At 36.6% G+C, this 20660-nt stretch overlaps 1 protein-coding gene across 20 annotated transcripts in view; it reads right to left on the bottom strand.

Annotated features, from left to right (window-relative positions):
• LOC129416326 (adhesion G protein-coupled receptor L3) overlaps positions 1-20660 on the bottom strand; it is a 223872-nt gene that overhangs the window by 105422 nt on the left and 97790 nt on the right. The gene's annotated exons all lie outside the window — the stretch shown is intronic.

A 20660-nucleotide genomic window follows, 5' to 3' on the forward strand; every position in this document is an offset into this window, starting at 1 on the left:
TATTCATCCGGTCTGTCCGTCACAGAAAGGCCTATCGATTGAACACTAAACAGACGCTGACAGGACCCTAAAGTTTCCCATAAAAACTTTCCAACACATCATGATGATCGTCAGTCGCACAACCCGCCCGTCTGCTTCACAGGTCAGAGGTCAGACTGTGATTTATAGCGCATAATTAAAAGGTTTTCACAAAACCTCCATTAAGAGTGCAGTTACACTGCAGCAGCGTGCGTACCTGTGATTAACGCCACACACGTTAATGAGATATGAGACAGGTGTTCTCTCCATTATGAGGTCACGGCCTGCCTGCCAATCACAGGTAATTAGCATAGGACAGTCGCATGCACAAGCGTCACCATATGAGCACAACATTTTACACTGAAGGTAAAACCTGGAATGCTGTATCCACATTAAACCTGCAGTGTCCAAAAAGTCATCACAAACCAGGCCCGATGTTTCTCATTCCTCATTTGCATAATGGCATGTTTTGAGCAAAGATGAGCGCACATTTTCAATTAGGCGTGACAAGCAATAGAGGCTCTCCTTCATGTTAAACTGTTCACGCTAAATTGGTGCTGTACCACAACGGTTCTTTCGTCTTTGGAACACACATGGAGAGACTTGCTTTGGACAGAGGTTTTAACTGCCAGGCTAAAGTCAATGGAGAAATCACAATAGGATTTGTCTGGTGAAAGTTTTGACACTTAAAGGGTTAGTTCACCCCAAAATAACAATTTTATCATTAATCACTTACCCCTGTGTCATTCTAAACCACCAACTCCATCAGGACACATTTTTAGATATTTTAAATAAAAACCGGGAGGCTTGTGTTTGTGCCAACAGTAGATAATAATACTATGAAGCGACAAGAACTCTTTTGTGTGCAAAGAAAGCAAAACCTACGATGTTATTCAATAATTTCAATGCAAAAAAATGACTTTCTTACTTTGTATTTTTGTCTTGGTTTTAGTAGAAATATCTAAAAATTCTTAAATCACAATGTATTTTCTTAATGAGCAAATGACCTAAGAAAATAAGTCTAGTTTTTAGACAAAAAAATATCAAATTTAAGTGATTTTGTGCATAAAACAAGCAAAAACTCTGCCAATGGGGTGAGCACACTGCAAAAAAAGATTTTCAAGAAAAAAAATCTTAGTATTTTTGTCTTGTTTTCAGTAAATATATCTAAAAATTCTTAAATCACGATGTATTTTCTTGGTGAGCAAATAAACTAGGAAAATAAATCCAGTTTTTAGACAAAACATATCAAATTTAAGCAAATTTGTGCTTAAAACAAGCAAAACAATCTGCCAATGGGGTAAGCACACTGCAAAAAAAACTATTTTCAGCAAAAAAATTACCTTGTTTAATATCTAAAAAAATATCTAAAAATTCTTAAATTAAGATACTTTTTCTTGATGAGCAAAACAACCCAAGATAATAAGTCTAGTTTTTAGACCAAAAATATCAAACTTAAGTGATTTTGTGCATAAAAAGAGTAAGCACATTTTTCCTGAATTTAGTGTTTAAGAAAAATGTTCAAGATGTTTTTGCTTACCCCATTGGCAGATCTTTTTGATTGTTTTATGCACAAAATTACTTAAATGTGAGATTTTTGGTCTAAAAACTAGACTTATTTTCTTAGGTCGTTTTGCTCATCAAGAAAAATCATCTTAATTTAAGAATTTTTAGATATTTCTACTGAAAACAACACAAAAATACTAGAAAAGAAAGTCATTTTTTGCAGTGTATAACTTTTCTATGAGAAGACAAGATAGTAAAGTCTGTCTGACCTTCTATAATATTTCTGCAAGAACGTTATAGTGTGATGCATCTACAAACATTTTAATAAGCTCAATGGAAAATGCACAAAACAAATAAATATTCTGATTTCAGATAGCTGCATGGTAAAGAACGAGAGAAAGACCACCGCTACAAGATATATTAAACAAAAATGGCAAACCCAAGTAAACATATACTGTAAATATAAACAAAATCATGTAGGGAACCCAGTGTTACTATAGTATGTACTGGCCTGCAGCAGCCACCTCGCATCCCTGATGTCTTATGTATCTTGTTGGATTAAAGCGGTTAAAAAGCTTCACACTTCATCCTATAATGAAATCTTGGCTCCAAGGTCGAAATACAGTGAGTTATGAATCTCTGCCTGCCGAGAGAACTTTTATCGAGCCGGCTGAAGTTCAATAACATCAAGTAACCAGAAAGGATTGTCTGATAAGATACTCCATAAACTCTCCAGCTAATCTCATCATCCAGACTGTCATTCTCAAGTTGAACATTATTCCTCAACGTTTAAGAGGATTTCTGCGATCGGTGTTTCCATGTGCACAGATCGGCTCAGAATTCATCCACGTTTAGAGAATCTGCCAACAAGATGTGCATTAGGTGCTGTGATGCAAACAAACAACACCTGTTTACGTTACTCAGTCAGGTCTGGACTTTGTTTTAGATTACAGTAAATTATGAGAGAACCGAGAGCTAGGATTACGTTAGGATATTTACAGTAAACAGTAATCCTCTCCAGGACAAAAGATGTGCACATTGAGAACGCTGGTCAAATGAGAATGACATGAATCAATGCTACAACAGTACAGTATTGATCAATGCCGCAAATCTTTCGATATTTCGTCTTGTGGCTGCAAGCATCCTAATGAATAAACCAGCATCAACTCTCTGCCACAAACAAACTTTAAAGTACACAATCGCAATAATCCAATAATCATTTCTCATTGGAAATCAATAAATCATTCTGGAGAAACGTTTTTCTGCTTCAGATCTAATTGTTATTTGAATGAATTACTTAAAACTGTAAGGAAATTCATCTAAACAATGTTTATGTCACAGAAAATGAGGTGAACAATATAAGGTATAAAAATATTCTAGTAAATGCATTAATACATGGTTTAATTTAACTTGTATGCATTATAATTTGACTTTTGATAGTTTACATTTCATTCAGATGTTAACCTTACCATGAAAAGGTTTTAACCAAATGTTTTTAACTATACTGATTTCATACAATAACATTCATAACACTAAATGCACACACAAAACGTAAATATAATACTTTGAAAAGCCATCTCTTTTGCATTTGTTGAGTATTAGTACTTCTGGTTTTTGCATTTTTAGTGATAGAATTCCTACACTGCAAAAAATGATTTTCAAGAAAAAATTTTCTTAGTATTTTTGTCTTGTTTTCAGTAAAAATATCTAAAAATTCTTAAATTAAGATGCGTTTTCTTGATGAGCAAAACAACCTAAGAAAATAAGAAAAAATCAAATTTAAGTGATTTTGTGCATAAAACAAGCACAAAAAAAACTGCCAATGGGGTAGGCAAAAAATCTTGAAAATTTTTCTTAAACACTTAATTCAAGAAAAATTAATATCTATTTTTTTGCTTATATTATGCACAAAATCACTTAAATTTGATATTTTTGGTCTAAAAACTAGATTTATTTCCTTTTGTCGTTTTGCTCATCAAGAAAAAGCATCTTAATTTAAGAATTTTTTGATATTTTTACTGAAAACAAGACAAAAATACTAAGATTTTTTTTCTTGAAAATCATTTTTTGCAGTGTACAAAGTATGTTGTCTCACGATTAATCTATTGCAGAATAAATGTTTTTGTTAACATCATATATTTTTGTGAACTGTGAATAAGAATTATGTGTGTGTATATATATATTTTTTAAATATATATATATATATATATATATATATATATATATATATATATATATATATATATATATATATATATATATATATATATATATATATATATATATATATATATATATATACACATATACTAGGGGTGTAACGGTACGTGTATTCGAACCGGACCGTTTCGGTTCAGGGCTTTCGGCACGGCACCGAAAGGCCGAATGCATTGCATTTTGTGTGCGCCTGTGCGGAACATAATACATGCGTTTCCACACGAACATATTAAGTGGCGGAAGTCTCCGCGTTCAGCGCAAGTCTTCTGTCAAACATATAACATAATTCGGCCCGCAGAAAGATTTTTATTTACTTAGTTGTATATACGTTTGATTATTGATGTAAACGTTTACGTGTCGTATCTAAAAGCGCATGTTAAACGCGTGTCAACGTGCTGCTTTGTTCTTTCAAAAGTGCGTGTGAGGATGCGCGTCTTTCGTTGCTACGCATTCATGAGACGCGCTTTCTGTGACAGCGAGAATAAGGAATGCGTGATCAGATTTTTCATCTGCACATCACGTCAATCATATCATTGTGCCAATGCGATCAGCTGGTCGGGACAGAGAAGAGCTGTAACCCGGGCTTACTCAACTGTTACTCAGCTGCGGAGGGGTTCGTTACAGCTTACATTGACGACACAAGCAAAGATTAGGAGAAACATGCAAAAGATCAAAGATGGCTAGGTATGCAACTCACTAATCTCAAAATGAGTGTATAATAAGTATATCATCATGTTGCTTGCTATGCAGTTACACATAGAGCAGTAATATTATTTTTATACAGAGATGGTACATAGCCAATTCAATTCTGTGAGTTAAACAATCCAAAATAAATCAAAACAGAAAATTTTTGGTGGCAAAAATGTAGGCTAATAGTTCATAAATGTATTCAGGAATTGAATTTGTTAGTTCAAGGTTTTAGTAGAAAAAGTTTAAGAGAAGGTTAAGAAAAGAGTTACCTTCTGTTATAAAATAATGTAAAAAAAAAGAACTTTGCAGTAGTATTTTATTTATTATTTTTTCATTTTATATATATTTTATATGTTATATTTTAATAAAAAGTGTTTAAAAAAGTGTAAACAAATTGTAAAAAAAAAGTTTATAGTAATAAACAACCTGCAGTTTAATGTTTGCATTTCTTCCTTACTGCACCGAAAATGAACCGAACCGTGGCTTCAAAACCGGGGTTCGCACCGAACCGTGATTTTTGCGTACCGTTACACCCCTAATAGATACATATACACATGTGTAAACATTTCTTAAATATATACATGCATGTGTATTTATTGATACAAAGTTATAATACACAGTACACACACATATATGATGTAAAAAATTCTGCATTAGATTAATCGTTATGCAACCCTAGTTTATTTCCCTCATCTAAAACAGAAGACACAACATTAAACTGATATTTTTCTGATGCCTACACTCTATCATTAGAAATGTATAAAAAAATGTATTTAATATATTATTATTATTATTATTATTATTATTATATTTAATTTTTTGACTGAAAATGTCACATCCATACTGCTGGAATTGCCCAAGTCCAATTAAACTTAAAGTCATCCTGTACAAGCTCCATCCTCTGCAACCTGTGCTTCTATCAATGTTTTTAACATAATGATGGAAAGCTACGTGTTACCACATGAAATATCTTTTCAGTCATGTGTCATTTTAGTCACATGTGGTCATTGTGATATGTAGTATTTGCAAGAATTTTTATTTATTTGTTTCTCCTTTCCATCCAAACACAACAAACCAATTTAATACGAACATGCAAACAGTCAAATAGCTGATAGGCAAAATGTTGTTGTTTTAGGTCTGACATTTAAATAAATGCTGGTTAGTGTCCATCAGTTAGAAAGGGTCTTGAAGCTCTTGGCTGTACAGTATGTAACACTGATGATAATGTTAAGAGAAAATATGATGTTGATATAAAAACGCCTGCTGCTGTTAAATGTCAGCAGACTGAATTGTTGATGTTAAGAGTGTTTTTCTGCTCTGAGGGGAAATTCACCGCTTGCAATTTTTCAATTTGGGGCAGTGGACTGACACAACAGAGCCCATTACAGGACAAATATACAAATCTGTCTATCGAATGTGTGGGTGTCTGTAGACATACTGTACAAAATGACTTTAATTTTATTTCTCAGTGCTCTCTGGACAGCGAGAAGATTAAAGGAAAAAGTGAAATACATGAAATCATGAAATACAAACACCCTCACCAAAAAACCTTAATAAACCTAAAGTACACAATAAATCTTATATGCTATCCCATAAATCTACACCACAGACTATACAGACACACAAACACACACACACACACACACACACCAGTTAACTCTTGTGTAAAATAAGCATGGGCAGTGTGTGAATATGCATGTATCTGTGTGTTCTCTCTGTCTCTGGAGATAAGACTCCTGCTGTGCTCCAAAATCAAAATGCAAACATACACAAATCCACACAACACATCACATGAAAACAAATTACAACACAATCTCTTATAAAATGATAGTAATTCTCAAAAACATCAAACCAACAATCTGAATAACATTACACTGCTATATTTGTTTCCAAAACCAAATATAATTTCCACAAGAAGCCCAAATATTGCAGGATTTTTGTTTCCTCTTTCTTTCCCTTTGTTTTGTTTTGAGCTGAAATGATGCAGTCTTGGCACCTGATGCCCTACAGGGGATCTTTCATTTATTCTGGACGTGGCGCTGATCCAGACCCAGAGAGCCTGAATGATCAACACATGCATTTAATGGCTCTGTCTGAGAGAAAGAGAGAGAGACAGATGGAGAGAACAGGCTTAACCCTCAACCCAATAAAACTGGAGGCCGTTTATTGTGCTTTGTACAGATTATAAATGCTAAAATATCATACATGCAGATTATATTTTATTATCTTGTCTAATTTCTGTTTTATGATTTTGGTATGAAATATAAAAAGTTCAGTGCTGGCCTAAGTGTCTGCATGTACACATTTCCCATTCAAATGTGTATTATTTCACACTATAAACAAATGTTAGTGTTTATGTAGTATAAAATCACTGCATTGGCAATTTGCAATTCAGAGCGTGAGCAGAAGTGGAATTTGATTTGATGAATGAGATGTTTCTCCTTGTTTTGAAGCAGAGAGATTGAATAGAATAGTAATGCCGGAGAAAGTATTTTACATTTAAATAAGACTCTTCATCAAACACAGGTGCGACATCTCATCAAGCTGTCCGGCATCTTCACTAAAACTGTGCATTTAAAGAATCGCACACACTTAAAGATAAATCAACGTTTGTGTACACTGACATAATTCTGATTTGTTTAGTTTTTTTAGCAATGTCTGTCCCCACTGTCATATAGCAGGTGATGATCTAATCCATTTGATCATACATTGTAGTCAATATTTTGTGTATCTACATTACATCAGCTGCTTTAGACTTATTTTCTTAAAAAGAAAATGTTTTGTTACTATCTTTATCTTTGATGAGATTCAGGCATAGTGCAGAATTTGGACATTTAAAACTAATAACTACTAAAGTACTACTGTATCATATATTGTTCAAGAAAACATTTTACAAAAAGGAGGTTGTGAGATTCAAAAACATAAAACTCTAGATATAAAATATTGTGGTTATCAAACGTGGACCATGGACACAGTTTATGTGATAAATTACACTGTGGTGTCTGTGCTGGGACACCAGAGTGATGCAAAAAATTTGATGGCTTTGAATTTGATGCTTTGTGTAATAATGCATTGATGACATTTTAAAGTCTGGGTTAAGTGTCCAAACACCTTCATGGACCACTGTATGTTTCAGTCATTTACTGTACTACAAATACAATGAGAATACCACATAGTTCATCATAAAGAGTATTCATTTAATGTTCTGAATAAACAATAATACAATCGTATTTCCAACCACATATGGATCAGGATCAGGATAGTACATTTTAATGTGTTTTCCTGTTAGACCTGTTAGATTTTCGCTGTCTGTTGGCCCTGTATGAGAGCCAATAAAACTGTAAAGCCCACACAAATGTTGGTAAAACAAACCCACAGACGCACGGTATAAAACAGGCAAAGAATGAAGGCTTATTAAGGGACCTGAATCACAAAGTCACAACGGCATAAATTACCATATGCGCTTGTCAAACCAAGACCAATTAAAGTGAAGACAGCAACCGACACCGGGGATAAGAATTCCCAAGAGCGGCGCCAGAAATCTCCACACATTTCTCCACATAAGACAGACATAGACTCAATCACACAACACCACCCGGTCAATCATGATCCGTCTGTCAAGGTCTTCAAATTTTAGCTTAGTCTACCAAACCTCGGCTGTATTTGTAATAGCATACTAAAATACTACCGCTTTTGTGTAAATAGAGAGGGTGAAAACATCTACTGGAGGTCATTGAGATGTTAACCGGAGTCTGATTCTTCATCAGATCTCATGACGAAACTCAGCAAATGAAACTCAGTGAATGTCTCAGCGGTAGGAGAGATTGTACGAGTTGGGCAACTGCAATGAAAATTAAAGGCAGCACAGTAATCCACCAGAGACCCATTTAGAAGACATGCAGCACCTGAAAAAATCACTTTAAATGTGGAGTGAGAGCCAGACAGTCGATTGTGAAGCATCCTCATAAACTCCCATCAAATTCAATTATGCTCCATCTATTTTTTCATTGCCACCAAAATTGATATTTTAAATGGGAATGCAGTTAAACTAAACTAAACAAGGAGGTTTGCTGGTTGTGCACCAAACAAAACCTATATGATCGTTATTGTCAATCTGACTGAATTTAATCCGATTGCAGTTTACGACAATACAGTTTACATGCACCCTAAACATTGCAATCTGAATAAAATGTTTGTTTACATGTACATTCTATATAATCCCAACCAAATGTCTGCGCAAGCGCACCAGCCCAATGGACATTCAAATCTAGCCCAAAAGCATCCCAATGACCATTCACAGCCCAAATGCCAATAACTAACAATCAAAATCCTTTCATCTTTAACCCGCAAAAAAAAACCCTCACTGAAACTGTTTAAATAGTATCCCAAATGTGAACTAAAAAAGCAGAGGATTTGGCAACGCAGCGCACAGCATCTCTCGTCGATGTTCATGCTTTATCTCTGCATAAATGTCAAAAGTTTAAAAAAAGGCCAAAGTTGAGTTGGATAAATAAAAGCACAACTTTTCTAAAGGCACAAGGCTATTTTATTGCTTTATGTAATGTTATGAAAGACAATAACCCTGTAGAATGTACAGCGCGTGACCCCATTACATTAATAATGCGTGTTGCCATTGCCTTGCTATTGTATGTTTCTGTGAATCATGTGATACGTAAATAAGAGGTAATTATAAGACGTGAACTTAAAGGCGCTCTAAGTGAATTGACGCGTTTTAGACCATAAAACATTTTTTGTTACATACAGCAAACATCTCCTCACTATCTGCTTGCTGCCTGTCCGCTGATCAAACTGTAAAAAAACGCGATCTCTGTAGACAGCTCAGGCTCGACAAATGGCAATATCAACATAGTGGCCAAACCTAGCACAACAAAACATAACAAAGTGTTCCAGCCAATAAACGACAAGAAGGATTTGGGGGTGGGGGTTGGGCGCGTTCATGAAAGCACGTTAGCTACGCTCCGTTTGTTTGAAAACAGTTCAAACATCAACAGGAAGTGACGTCGCACATTATTCGCTTAGAGAGCCTTTAAGCACAATTTCTCTGCACATGTGCACAAGGTATTTTATACTTATATTTTTACTACAGTTTGATTCACGCGTTTACATGCGATTACATGCATACTTTTCTCCTGATGATCGGATCACAGATCGCACTTCACTATCCCTTTCAATACGTTTGAAATTTGCAATCGTATTGTTTAAGGTGTTTACATAAAAGCTTTTCAATCCGCGCCATCAATACTATTTCAAACAGATTATTTTGTTGCATGTAAACGTAGCGAGTATGTGTGTTTCCAGGGATTGAACCCACAACATTTGTGCTGCTAACACAAAGCTCTTCCAATTGAGCAGACCCTACAGCGTATAAACTTAAGATTTAAGTATGTTTGTCACTTTGTACAACTTTCATAAAATCAAAAAGAGTTTCACAAACATTCACAGCAGATGTTTAATGTGCCTTCAGCTGAGAGTTCAGTGTTCGGTGCGGCATGGCCATAAAAGTCTCAGCACCAAATTTGCCTCAGAAAAATACTCCCAAATCGACAGAATTTAATGCTTCGGTGCTGGTTTTGTGATTTTTTATTGCGTTACTTTTACATTATTGATGTTTGGTAAATTGCTTTTTGCTTGTAATGTTTATGCCGTTTCAATTTTGCTGTGAAGCCTAAAAAATTTTCACCGGAGTAAAAGTGTGATTACTAGCCTGTTGACTGGCAATATCAGAGGGGAAAATTGCTGTAAAATAACGGCATCATTATTTGTTTTGTCACAGACTCGTTAAACTAATATCAATTTTGTCTGACAAATGACATCTGTTGAAATCTTTGAATTGCAATTCAGTAAACTCAAACTGAATGTAACATCCCGACCAATCTGACCAATTCAGTACAAATTTCAACTCATGAATTGCAAAAGAAAGATGTTTGAAAGAGGACATATCATGAAAATTTGACTTTCCATGTTTAAGTGCTATAATCGGATCCCCAGTGCTTCTATCAACTTGTGAACATTTGTGTAAATTTGTCTCCCCTTGTGATGTCAGAAGGGGATCTTATTAAAATAATACCGCCCCTTAATCTGCACTTTCCAACCACAGCACCGACATTTAGTGCAGAGAGAAAGAGAAAATAATTGACAGCACAACTGAATTTCAATTTCAACAAACCACCATTATGGTGATCAGTGTTTGCATTATCAGCTCATTTGCATTTTGAAGGACACACTCAAAAAACAACACATTTTGCTCACACCTACAAAGTGACAATTTTAACATGCTGTAATAAATTATCTGTGGGGTATTTTTGAGCTAAAACTTCATATACGCACACCAAAGATTAAAAAAGTCTCATAATATGTTCCTTAACTTCTGAATTTTGTCAAACCTCTAAGTAACAAGTTACAAATAAATCTCCTATGATCTCCATCTTTTCTTTTTAACCGATATTTACAATTTCACTACACTAAATAAATGTTTCACATGGAAATGTCAACATAAATTGATATTTATGTTGAGACTAACAGCTCACCTGTACTTTATGTGACATTCTGAAAACTCTGATTCTCATTGGACTGCATTGAAGGCCATTCATTCATAACCCAGCAAGACATCACAGAGAAACCTTGGCAACAGCTGGAGTGATGTCATAACTGAATAATGAGCTTTGGATGAAGAGTCAAACCAATGTTCCTGAACTATCTAAACGCTCATTGAGGATAATACGCTTTAAAACTGATTGTGTGTCCACGTTTTATCCTGCAGTCAGACCCTTTATGATGTACAATGAGTGCAGTTTTAAAAAATCCCTGAAAATGTCCCAGTTATTCCCAATGTCTATAGAGATCGGACAAATGATTCTGGCTTACAGGGTTATGATTTACACTATTCTCAAGATGAGAGGGACCCACTGGCCAACATCAAGACTAATGTTTACTTTATCACCTTTATACAGTATATATATTGCAAGGGAAGTGTGTGTATACATTTTTTAGCTGAATGTGTATAAAAGATCATAAAAAAGTAGCTTGGCTGTCTCGGGCTGCTTTGCTTGCCATTTATGTTTCAGAAATATACCTGCATACCTGCTGACCACACAGATACACATGCACACGCTCATTTTTTCGCATTAAGGCCAGACGTTATGATGGTTTATGCTTAAAGTATGTGACCCTAGACTACGGGTATGTAGAAGCAATAGCTACCAATACATTAAATGGGTCAAAAATCATTATAGGATATTAAGAAAAGATCATGTTTCATGAACATATTTTGTAAATTTACTACTGTAAAAATATACAAAATTAGTAATATGTGTTGCTAAGGACCTTTTCATTTTCTCAATTTTCTCAATATTTAATTTTTTTGCACCTTCAGATTCAAACAGTTGTATCTTAGCCAAATATTGTCCTATCTGAACAAACCATACATTAATGGAAAGCTTATTTATTCAGATGATTTGATGAAAATATTTACCCTTATGAATGGTTCTGTGGTTATGAAGTAAAATATTAGATATTTTACTTTAGTTTTCAATGTGGCTCATCCAGTCAGAACACACAATTTGTTTTATTAATAGTTTTCATGCTTTTGTTTTACCTGAATCACTGATTTGTTGCCGAGCTGTCAAGTTTATATTTTATCTTTTGGCTTGCATTCAACAACAAAGAGAAATCAATAAAGAGTGAAGTATTTCAATAATATTTTGTCATTTCAAGTTCAAAGTTCAAATTCAAGCTTTACAACACTCGTTTTAATTACAAACTATTAAACCATAAAAATTGTTGAAAGTACAGCAAGAAAAAGTAATATTTTATTTGATAAAATAAAAGTATGCATGTCATGATATAACAGTTTGGTCAATCCTCCCAACCAAAGGGTACCCACGGGTCCTTGAAATCCTTTAAAGTTTGTGAATCTGGAGGAAAAATTCAAGGCCCTGGGAAGTTTTTGAAAATCTACATACATATATACAGGTCATTGAAAGTCCTTGAATCTATTTTATGCAAGAAGTTTTTTGAAAAAAATCCATATTATTCCCTGTGTAGTGTAGGATAATATCATAAAATGCGCTAAACTGTTTTAGCACTTTAAATGCTTATATCTTCTGTATGCGATTGTTGATACATACCAAATTGGTTTTTTTTTTTTTTGCATAGTTGTGTTTGACACATGAAAACGTCTCTGGTTACGTATGTAACTGTTGTTCCCTGGGAAGGGAACGAGACGCTGCGTCTTCTTTGCAATACTTCCTGCGTCCCTGTAACACCGTCTTTGGCAAAATTGCAGATAGCGATATACTTCCTGGCTCCCGTGTCACCCTGTCTTTGTCGTTAAGCCTCACCATTGGTTGAATTTGATATACACATTCAGACACACTTACCCCTGGAGGCGTCCCCAAAGTGTCACCGCAGTGACGCAGCGCGAGTTCCCTTGAAACGAAACTGTAACAATGTATCTTAAAAGGTAACACGATGTAACCTTGATCTCACTTGAAATGTGTCCCCACATTTAGTCCTTGAATTTGAGGGTATTGGACCTGGAAAGTCCTTGAAAGGTCCTTGACTTTGAAGTTAACTAAGGCGTGGGAACCCTGCAAAACTCATACACCTGCTGACATTACACACACGTATACACGCTTGTACAATGTGCAGAGATATTTCAGATTAAAGATGCATTAATTTTGTGTGTGTGTGTGTGTTTGTGTTTATAGCCAAGGCCCTGTTTAGAGTCAGAACTGAGCTTTTCAGAAGGTCCTATGTCGCTATGCCAAGCATAGCAACCACAAAGAGAGCTTAATCCCCTTCATACAAAGCCTCTCTCTTAGCACAGCAGCAGCCATCCTCATTCCAAACACACATATACACACACACGGGCACACACATGCACACATGGGCGCACACACACCAATGAGCGACACACACAGGTCTTAAAGCATTACATTTCCATTTCCATTCTGAGTAACCATGGCAACCCTAATGTCCAACTCCAAAGACTGGTCTCTCTCTCTTTCTCTCATTCCTGAGTAATAGCGCTCAGCTCTAAGACTCGACGGTGTTGTTTTAAAGTCACAGTGAACGGCTCACTGCATCCACAACAGCACCCTGTGTCTGTGTCATGGCTGTAACGCTTTAACAATGACATGAAGAGAGAGACAATCAAAAACAAATTAAAAAACAAAAGACCTTCCTGAACTCTCAATCTGATGACCTGCAGAAGCTCCACAGACGTCTACACATCTTCCATTGTTTGGCCAAACATTAATTCACAAATATTTTTTTGCAGGCAACATATGGCTAATATTTTTATAATGATTGTACACTAATTATTTACAGTAGGTGTACTGTGGATTAAAAACCCGCCACCCAAACAACATCTTTCTCCGAGTATGTCAGACCTGTTTCCTCCTGGTAAGTGTTGAGCTCACAGCATAAAGATATAAAGCCAAATAACCACTGTACTATGTTGCTGTATATCACGCACCCCAGAGGCAAAGATAGATTTAGTGCTCGAATATACGACAGCAGAAAGTAAAGCCCAGTGACATGATCAACAGGACAAGCTCCTGAATCCTGCTGTCAGAGATGATGCTTTTCTCGGGGGAATCAGGAAAGATGCTTACAGTAACAGCGGCTCACAGAGAGATGCGGGTCTGACCGCGGTACACGCCGAAATACACACCCTGTCCTGTTGTTAAGGTGACAGCGTAGTCCACCGAGACCCTGCTGTCCGGCTCTGTTTGTGAGGGTGTCAGGGACGTCTGGCTGGCTTTAAACTTCCACATTTCAAAGACGATCCCCCGAGACAAGAGCACACACTCATATATTTTTCGAGAGTATAGTGTTTCAGAACAGATCCTTTTTCATTTAGGCAGTAGACAAGGTTTTCTAACAAAGCTTGAATTTCACCCTTAAAGACAGCAGATTAAAGTCAATGATTTGCAGAGACGTCTCTCTTGTACTGCACGCCTTGTATAATCTCAGTGCGAGTGAAAACACATCTCTCTGCTTCTACTTATACTTTAACTTTTTCTAAAAGGCGGTCACGGCGCTTCTGAAGTCTTTTATTCAGAGAGCCCTTTGATCGAATTAGACTCATGAATACGAATACGCACCCGTCAAAGCCTCCAGCAGCGAGCTATTGACAGCGCCGGCACACGAGGGACTCGCTCAAAGACAGCAGCACGTCCTCACACGCTCGGCTTCCTGAAAGAGTCACATCGACACGACCTCGGAGACGGCCAGCGTCAGACACCGGCGCTGACATCACAACGGCACAAAGATAGAAAAATCAGACTGGCTACAGTCTGAGGAAGAGACAGACCATCATCAGACCTATACTAAATACTGAATGCACGGTAAATGCACATTATAACCTTGTGAAAGGGAATAACAAAATTATGTCTCAAGAGTAAACATCAATGTGTACAGGAGCTACTGCATAATATCACAATATCATTATGCAAAAGCATCATCAAGCACAAACTAGGATTAAGGTTTTTGGCAAAATCCCAAACTTTCCCCATTCTGACTTGCTGCATATAAATATAAACAAAATCAACATCCTAACATACAAGAGAAATGAAGTGATGGTCAAGTCCCATATTCTTGTGAAAGACAATCCAACAAACAAATCCTTGAGAGTTAATGAAAATGAACACAAACAAACATCTAACAAGCAAGTAAAGTAAAGACAAACTAAAAATCATTCAAATCGTTCAACCTGACCGGAACGCATCAGTTCACTGAGCGATAAAACCAGCCGGCGGTTCCCTGCAGTTCAGTGTACTACCAGCTGCACGCTCTTTACTGAATACAGATTTATTACATCACATCAATTTAATACAGGATACATTCATCCTGTGCTCTCCTGACACACGGCCGAGTACACAGAGGGCATCGCCATTATCTAATCACAGAGAGAGAGAGAAAGGATGGTAGAGTTCAAGCGGGGAAGTACTTAATGGTACTGATGGAAGACAGAGGCAGAAAACAGAGGAATCTGGCGCAGAACATCAAACAGATTCTGCATTTCTACTCCCACCAGTGATTAGGATGATGAATAAAAGACACAAGACGAGATAGACAGAATGAGAGAGACTTTAAGAGAGATCTGGGGATTTCCTGATCAGTATGAAGGGGTCTGTTTACACGGCCTAAATAGCACCTATTCATTTTATCTCATTTATATTCACAAAACTATTCATTAAAACAGAACACAACTTCACAAAGTGATGGCATTTTCGATGACATTTACAAAATGACTGTTAAATCTAAATTTACTAATTGTCATGCTTGAATCGCCTTGGATTGGTTTTGTGACATTTGTGTGTTTTTTTTTTGTGAAAAGTGTGTCATTTAAAGCAGAGAAGGTGCAGGACGCTGAAATGTTCGAACTGCAAAAATAAAATAAATGACATCACTTTCACATCGTATTTAGCATTTGTGAACAAGTTCTTTCATTAGAGACAGTAAATCACACAAAGACACATACAATTACTTTTGACACAAACATTATGAAAACTAATGAATGTTCAAGCCATTAATCTTCCACAAAGTTTGTAAGTGGCAATTCAATTAGGGTGAATGTGACTGAAAGACAAACAGAGACAGAGACAGTGAGACAGACGGAGAGTGAGACGGACAAGACAATAGACTGAGACAGACAGAGAGTGAGACAGAGAGACACAGAACAACTTTGTAATGAGGTCTGAGATTTGGGTTAAACAAAACCACACTCAGTGTGATGAAATGTTGCTGTAATTGGACATCGGAACACAGACTCGAGTGTGTGAGTGTGTGTAAGTATGTGAGAGCCAGTGTGATAGTGTGTGAGTGCATGTGAGAGTAAGGTTGTAAGAGTAAGTGTTTGAGAGTGACGCCCCATTCAGACTTGCAAACGCAATCTCATTCATTTCAATGGAAACCGGGCGACTTCCGGCGACAAGAGCGAAAGTGACCGTTGGGGACCGTATGGGCGTGTCCAGCGACGCGAAAAGGTTAAGAAAAGTTTAACTTTATGCAAATGTCGAGCGAATTTTGGGAGCGACTACCAATGGGAACGAAACAGTGGAGTTCACGTCATCCTTCTCTCATCAGTTACTGGCATGGATGGTACTCATTTGTTTATGACAAGCAGATTTAGAAACGCCTCATTAAAAGAGACGGGCGACACACAGCGATAACGTCGCTGGCTGTCTGAACGAGGGGTAAGTGTGACAGTGAGTGTGAGAGTGTAAGTTAATGTAAAGGCAAGTGTGAGAGCAAGTGTGAGAGTAATAGTGAGTGTGACAGCAAATGTGTGATTAATAGTTAGTGTGAGAGCAAATGTGAGAGTAAGAACAAATGTGAGATTGATAGGGAGTGTGAGAGCAAGTGTGAAGGTGAAAACAAGTGTGAGAGTGATAGTAATTGTGTGGAAGTGAGTGTGACAGTGAGTATAAGAGTTGGTGTGAGTACAAGTGTGAAGGTGAGAACAAGTGTGAGAGTGATAGTAAAAGTAAGTGTGAGAGTGAGAATAAGTGTAAGATTGATAGTGAATGTATGAGAGTAAGAGGGGCGGTGAGTGTGAGTACAAGTGTAAGAGTGATTGTAAATGTGTGGGGAGTGAGTATGGCAGTGAGTGTGAGAGTTTGTACAAGTGTAAAAGTGAGTGAAGACAAGTGTGAGTAAGAGTAAAAGTGAGTGTGAGAACAATTGTAAGAGTGATAGTGAATGTGAGAATTAGCGTGACAAGTGTGTGAATGAGAGCAAGTGTGAGTATTAGTGAGTGTGAACAAGTGTGCGAGTGAGAGCAAAAGTGAATGTGTGGGAGTGAGTGTAAGTACTGGTGTAAGAGTTAAAGTGAGCGCCTGGGAGTGAGTGTGAGTACAAGTGTGCAAGTGAGAGCAAAAGTGAGTGTGTGGGAGTAAGTGTGACAGTGGGTGTGAGTATAAGTGTGCAAGTGAGAGCAAAAGTGAGTTTGAGAACAATTGTAAGAGTGATAGTGAATGTGACAGCAAGTGTGACAGCAAGTTTGAGAATGGGAGCAAGAGTGAGTAATAGTGAGTGTGAGAGCAAGTGTGAGAATGGGAGCAAGTGTGAGTAATAGTGTGAGTGTGAGAGCAAGTGTAATAGTGAGTGTGATAGTGAGTGTGATAGTGAGTGTGAAAGTGATAGTGGGTGTGGGAGTGAGTGTGGTAGTGAGTGTGAGAGTGATAGTGGGTGTGAGAGTGGGTGTGGTAGTGAGTGTGAGAGTGAGAGTGAGTGTGGGAGTGAATGTAAGAGTGAGTATGAGAGTGATAGTGAGTGTGGGAGTGAGTGTGAGAGTGAGTGTGAGAGTGTTAGTGGGAGCGAGTTTGGGAGTGAGTGTGGGAGTGAGTTTGGGAGTGATAGTGGGTGTGGGAGTGAGTGCGAGATCGAGAGTGGTAGTAAGTGGGGGAGTGATAGTGGGTGTGGGAGTGAGTGTGGGAGTGAGCGGGGGAGGGATAGTGGGTGTGAGAGTGAGAGTAAGTGTGAGAGTAAGTGTGAGAGTGATAGTGAGTGGGAGTGAGTGTGAGAGTGAATGTGGGAGTGATAGTCGGTGTAGGAGTGATAGTGGGTGTGAGAGTGGGAGTGATAGTGGGTGTGGGAGCGAGTGTGGGAGTGAGTTTGGGAGTGAGTGTGGGAGTGAGTGTAAAAGTGATAGTGAGTAAATCATGGTTCATCTTACGGCACAAAATAGTTTATTAAACACAATAAATACTGGCTCATGGGACAAAAAATTCATTGAACTTTCATGATACATTTCATATTTATTAATATGTTAGATCCTTTAATCCAAAGCAGTGTACATTCCTCATCCTAAATGAGAAATCTTAACATTAAGTAAGAAACTGAATGCTCAATTGATACCCAATCGTCTGTACAGACAGATATTTCTAGATATCTACAGTGTATTTCTTTCTCTCAGCTTCACAGACAGCAGTGTGATGGACTTCATTTAGGGTACAGTTAACTGACCGAAGACATACAGTACATTATCCTCGGTATCAAACACACAGACCAAGCCTGAACTTCTCTTGTTTACCTGAGCAGCTGGAGAGAGAGCAGTTTTAGTTCAGATACCACTGAGGCTGAAGTGTTTGTGTACATCATTTATAATGACAGGAGACTCACTGTACAGTACATATTTACCTGAAGGTGCCAAGGGTTTATTGTGTGTGTTTGAGCACTCAGCTCTTAAACTTCAGCAACAGAATCAGAAAACACTGAAGTATTTGTATTGAAACACAAGTTTGGGATGATAAAGTGGGACCGAACCATTAATATATAGCACTTTTTGGCACGGCACGACTCGGCACAGTTTAGTAAGTTTAGCTTCAAAGTGGGCGAGATTATAGGCTTATTGTTGTAGTTGCGCCACCTCTTATGTGGTGACATCAGCATAAACGTGAGGAGCAATGAAGCAATGGATGGAATGGTGTTCTTGATTCTCAGCATGTGGATGTTTTTACTACTAAAATGGGAGTTTGGATTTATTCGGTGGCACAAGAGGGGAAGCTAATCTTACGTTTAGCAATGATGCTAAACAGTACCAACAACCACGTTTTTTGTGGTAAATGTGTAGTAACCATGTTTTTTTGGTATATTGATTACCAGTGTTGGGGGTAACACATTACAAGTAACGTGCATTACGTAATAATATTACTTTTCTGAAGTAACGAGTAATGTAACGCATTACTTTTAAATGTACACATTCATATTTGAGTTACCTTTTCAAAAAGTAACATAAACATTACTTTGCATGAAAAGTAATGCAATTAGTTACTTTTTTTGGGAGTAACTTAATATTGTAATGCATTACTTTTAATCGTAACTTTCCTCAACACTGGTGATTACTATTAGCCAAACAATGGTTATTTTGTGGGAATCATGGTTTTACTACAGTAACCATGTTTTTGCTTTTAACTGTAGTAAAAACATGTTTTATTTTCGCAAGGCCAGAGACTACTGTACACTGTGGAACCCCCCCAAAAAATGAGCCATACTATGCAGTGGAAAATGGCATTATTTATTTTTAAAATAGCAATAGTGTTTAGTTACATTACAGCCGTAAAATGTGATTTGCTACTTGCTATATTATAAGTAATAATATTCTCTATATATGCTCAGTACATTTTACTATTAAATTTGTGACCTCATGGACAGAATTCTCATTTGGATTTCATTGGCTCTTTAAGTGGGTCATATTTTACGCATTTGTAGCATTGTATTTTTGTCCCTTAAATCCACTTGTGTTAGTCAGTGTTAGTCATAACCATTTCCACCCTCTTTTCGTTACTACTTTTCATATCCTATCCCAGTATTTCCAGCAACAGACAAGCGTCAAGGGATTCACCTGCTTCTCAGGAAATAATAGTAAGATACAGCTGTCATTTTTCATTTTTCTGTTACTATATCACTCTTAAATTATGTGTTATTGTACTATCAAACCTAAAACTCATTCATACATTGTGAGTTAAAGGTGCCAAATAATGCATTGTACACTGAAAAAAAATAATTCATTGAATTTAATCATTTTTTTTTAAGGTAAGTGGTTGCAATCAATTTATTTAAGCTACATTTAAACAAAAAAGATTAGTAAAGTAAAACAAAATATAAAACTCTAAGCTACATTTAAACAAAAAAGATTAGTAAAGTAAAATAAAATATCAAACTTTTGTTTAAATGTAGCTTAAATAAATTGATTGCAACCACTTACCTTAAAAAAATTGATTAAATTCAATGAATCATTTTTTTCAGTGTATAATCTGTTAAATTGATATCTACACAGAAGGTTTTTGGTTTTATTAAGTGCAAAAATGATTCAGAGTCCATTTACAATCCTAGGATTTGCCTTTAGAATGAAATGGTCTATTATTACCTTATTCGAAAGGTTCATGAATAATAATGTTGAGCTCTGATCTGATTGGCTGTTTCTCAAAGCAGCTCCTTCAGTAGCTCTCTGTGCGTGTAAATAGATCTTATGTTTGAGTCTGTATCAGATTTTTTAGTTTGGACCTGCAAAACAGAACTGTAACATCAATAGTAGAACTTCAGCTTAAACACTAGCATATAGCATTAACTAGCATATAGCTCTAACTTTAACTTTAATTTTAAGAACATTGTACTTATTTTAATGTGTAATTTAATGTTGGGGCGTACATCTCGACTGTAACGTCACAGTCGGTGTTATGTTGAAAGGGGTCTGTTTT

The sequence above is a fragment of the Misgurnus anguillicaudatus genome, chromosome 21 (assembly GCF_027580225.2).
Source record: "Misgurnus anguillicaudatus chromosome 21, ASM2758022v2, whole genome shotgun sequence".
Lineage (NCBI taxonomy): Eukaryota > Metazoa > Chordata > Actinopteri > Cypriniformes > Cobitidae > Misgurnus > Misgurnus anguillicaudatus.